The following is a 4,896-nucleotide window of genomic DNA, read 5'->3' on the forward strand; positions in this document are numbered from 1 at the left end:
CACCTGACTAGTACTCATTCACACTTTCACATGTGCTGCTGATATGATTAGTCAATTAATGTTAGCTGGTCATTTTGTGTCAGGATCAAAAAACAGTGAAATTTATTTATTTATTTTTTTTTTTGTGAAAAGTAAATTGTTTGGCCAATGAAGCTTTTAGCAATTATTTAAAATTAATCTGATCACTCTACACAATAATCTAGAAACAATGTGATTGAACACCACAACAGCTTAAGCAGCAAACTTTGCAAAACACTAAATTTGTGTCACTGCCAAATCGTTTGGCCATGATTGTACGTTCAACAGAGTCTTTAAAATCCTTCTCCAGCAAGTGTCTATCAGTGCATTTAAAATCCAAGTGAAAGTCCAGCTTGTATCTAGAAAGGTGAGTCAGAATAAAACTCCACAGTCCGGGATGGGTGATCACCAGCGCATTTGTAAGTAAGAGTGTTTGCTTGTCATGCTGCCACCTTTATACTGTCCATTTTCTATTTTCTGTCATGTGATCAGTCACATGACATGCAGAACCAGACTCATTTAAAGACATACACGAATTAAAACAGATAAGAGGAATAAAATGGCTAAGACATCATGTAAATTGATAACTCTCTCTATATATATATGTATATATATAACTATCATAATACATATTGAGTGGATTGAAACATGTGTCCTGTGTGACAGTGTCACTATATATATTCAGCATTTTTAAATAAAATGCTTAATCAACTGTTTAAAATAGTATTTTTTATAATTATTTGAATAATTAAATAACTAATGAAAGACATAATCCCAGTAAAACACATTTATCTGAAATTTACATTTATTATATTATTTACATGCATTATATGAATATTTACTTGCCTCTATTTACTTGCCATATTTTAATTGAAGATTTGTCATAATAGCAACACTATGAATGCAAAGTGAATGACCTAGCCTATAAGTTATTAGCCTATAAGCTATACGTTTTACTTTACAAAAAAAGAAAACTCCCCCTCACAGAAACTACTGGCAAAATGTGCAATTATTAGGGATGCTCCAATTGATCGGCCGGAGAGCAGTATCGGCCTCACTGCACACATCTGCGGCGCGTTACGGCTCAACGGGAACCGGAGCTGATCGCGGGCGATCTAATGCTTGTGTTTATACTGGCCAGCCGCGGCACGTTTCTGAAGCAGCTCTCCGCGCTGCTTGCCTAAAAATAGTCTTTTGTGAGTTGTCACAGTGTGGAGGACGGAACAAAACCTCGTCGGAGCCGTAAAGGATAATGGTAACATAACACGCTGATTGTGGGATGCTTTTAAATTCACATTTATTTATAAAACAAAATATATTTTTTGGCCATATTAGCCTACTCAATAGCATTAACACAGGCTTTACTACTTTCGAACTTTATCTGGAATGTCACCCTTTCTGTCACTGCAACTTCCCGATCAGGCGAACGAACACAAACAGACACACAAAATCGTCTGCCTCATGAAAAAAATGTTATTAAAAAAAAATGTATAATTTATTTTATCCACCCGCGACCCACCCGCAAATAATCAGAATGCATTTTTTATTACCCGACCCGTGGATTATCCGCAGTGCCCATGGGTATAGGAAAAGCAAAATATGTTTGCTGCGTAAATCAGACGAACTTACTGAAAATGCAAATTCCTTCTCTGCCAGCAGGAGCTGCTTTAAAGCAGGAGAAACAGAGGTTTCCCCAGTACCGGCTGCACACAAAGCAGCGCTGAGATCACAAACGCTGCTTTATCAGGCATATAACATGCAAGATGAAATGAAAATGACATCTAAAATTTGCTAAAGATAGTCCTGTATTCCTTAAGAAATACAGTGATATAAAAACACCCGCGCCTTGTTTTGATTTTTAAATGTGCAGTACGTGCTCATGTTTATTCAACGAAGCCTTTTGGAAAATCGGTCAGTTTTGATATTGTGGCAAGCGCCATAAATAAATAAATGTATGGGAAATACATCCCACAGCACAACCACCTGAGCCCAACTTCAGTCTACTCATCACCTTAACTGCGTTTGTAGCCGGTGCCATAGCCAGACTGATAAACAAACACAGACCGGAAGTTAACTTTGGGCCAGGCGTGTGCGCCCGATGAAACCGTCTATATAAAGCTTGAAGCATCAGAATCGGCATCGGTATCGGCCGATCACCATCACAAGAAATCGGTACTCAGTATCGGCTGCAAAAATCCTGATAAGAGCATCCCTAGCAATTATTATTCATTTTGCAAAGATAAAATTCTTGATGGCTCGAACATTCATCTTATGAGATACACTAGCTTAAAGGTAGGGTTCATACAGTTAAAAAAATTATAGTCTATTTTGGGAGGAAAACAGGGCAAATTGAAAACAAATAGGATATAGAGTGTAGGCTATACAGTATAAATACCAGTAAGAAGGTATGCTAACTGACAGTTTAGATACACTCCTCCTATTCTCTACTCTACTAATATGTGATCTAGAATGATAATAAGTAATCTAAGAGAGAAAAAACAAACAGACAAACAAACAAACAGGTAATCTAGTCTTTAAACTCTTTTCTGTCCTTATATGAAAGCAGTACCTCATTGTGTCATGGAAAGCCCCGTTTAATACAAATACATCGTCCTCACTGCCTCCTCTGCTCACTTTTTATTAAGTGCGGTATTCCACAAGGACCAATATTTTAGAGGCAGCTCGAGTAAGGGGCCATAAATAATACAACATAAATCATGAAAGGCCCTATTTGACTTGTCAAATTTATCACCTATCTTAATGCCACTGTGGTTTAAGAGCAGTTTTCACACTGTTATACCACCTTGAGAGTTTTAACGTCAACTTCACTTGATGCGGTACCACAGCCTTATCACAGATTTATTTTAAATAAACTGCAAATAAAGTGTTTTATACGTCCTAAAACCCACTTTTTACTTGGCCTCAAGTTTTAATAGGGTAGAGAGGAATAAAAGTGGAAAAACATTTCCACATTTCGTTCAGATCTTTATGATTATTCTATGCAGAATTGTGTTACTCTGTTCTCTAAACAGATAACTACAGCTCTGTCAGGACCACTATAGTCAAAGATGAATGTCAATTACCATACAGTACAGTTTGGATTGGTGGTATGTTTCTGTTCTGGGCAAGAACTCCCTGTGCATCCATGCAGCCTAGCATGGATAAGAGCAGGGAGAGCAGTGATAACCTCCCTAGGGTAAACAGAACAGAACCAACATAAATGAATTGCAGATATCATTAATGTTCAATAATTTAATGTACACATTTTAGAAATTAGTCTAATTCAAAGGGGAATCAGAAGGCCGAATCCTGACTGGATGAGAGGTGGAGTTGGGGATGGGGGAGGGTAATTAACTATTGAGCAACACGAAAGCTGCTGATAATACTGAAGGACCTTATATATGGATGCTGTGATAGGTGTCGAATCCCTGTAGGTAGACGTGGATCAGCTGAGAGTCCGATCATGTGAGCTTGACTAATGTGACCTACCAGAACTAACGCTACGCTTGATTTCTGTCAGGACCCCTACCCCCCAAAACAAAACCATATGCTGATATCGCTCAACACAAACTGACAGCGAAAATCTCAATGCCTTAAGCAGCAAGCATGTTGCCCTTACCCAATGACCCAACGAGTATGTTGCCAAAACCTGCATAAGCCATAGCAACAAGCATGTTGCACTTAACTAGATGATCTATGTGTGAATATGAACGAGTATGTTGCCAATATGCAACAACATGAATCTGAAAAGCTTACGCTACAACATGTTTTCAATAACAACCAGATAGCTTTGAAACAAGCATGTTCCAATAACAACCAGATAGCTTTGGAACAAGCATGTTCCCAATACAACCATATAGTAGTAATGTTACATATGACACTGAAGCTTCAAAGCGTCTATCGAGTATGCAGCACAATTGCTCACGAAGCTCTGTGCTGGAGCGCGTATTGTTTTCAGAGAATCACGTGATCAACAAAAAATGAAGCCTCACTTTGTCCAATCACATGCGCGTGTCGGAATATTCAAACTCCCAGATCTTACTTTTATGTAAGTTTTCATTCAGACTTATTCAATGAAATACCCAATCATACAAGTAATATTAAGAATAAAAAGTATTTCAGAAAAAATAAAATATTTGCCATATGAAGGTCATATATGTGTGCATTATTCTTCTATTACATCATATTGATTTTCGTACTGGCATTTAATGCCACAGTTTAATGGGCAAATTATTTTACACACACACACACATACACACACACACACACACACACACTCGTAACATGAGTTGATGGGATTTGTGGTCGCTGCTTTGTCCGACTGAGTGTCTTTCACAGGCTTTTGGCTGCTATATTTCTTAACCACCAGATGGCACTGTTTTTGACACTCTTGAAGCTTTGAATCTTTTCCCGAAGCAGTCAGAGGAAAGCCTCAGTGCTTCATGCTTGAATTGCCCATCACTACCATATAGCTTTAAGAACAAGCATGTTTCCAATACAGCTAGATAGAACAAGCGTGTCCGATACTTTAACAGAATAAACACTGAACTGACTTCAACTGAACAACGACGGTTTACTGTTTTTCTGTAGAGCTGCGCAACAGCAGGAATGAATCCATTTGCACCATGATGGCTATTTCCTGTCTATCACCGCAAAGCTGCTTAAATCTGCTGTATACTGCTATATGATGTTTCATTAACAAGTTTCGGGAGGAGCACAATCAGATAATCAATCAATTCGGAACATGTGGAGCTTGTTAGTTAATCACCTTAACTATCACAATGCGTATATATATATAGCCAACTTACCTCTGTCCCACGACAGTATCCAGCATGATTTCGGCCGCTGCTCTGCTTGACCAGCCACACGGTTTCCACG

Source organism: Sinocyclocheilus anshuiensis, unplaced genomic scaffold (genome assembly GCF_001515605.1).
Source record: "Sinocyclocheilus anshuiensis isolate Anshui unplaced genomic scaffold, SAMN03320099.WGS_v1.1 scaffold1785, whole genome shotgun sequence".
Classification (NCBI taxonomy): Eukaryota; Metazoa; Chordata; class Actinopteri; order Cypriniformes; family Cyprinidae; genus Sinocyclocheilus; species Sinocyclocheilus anshuiensis.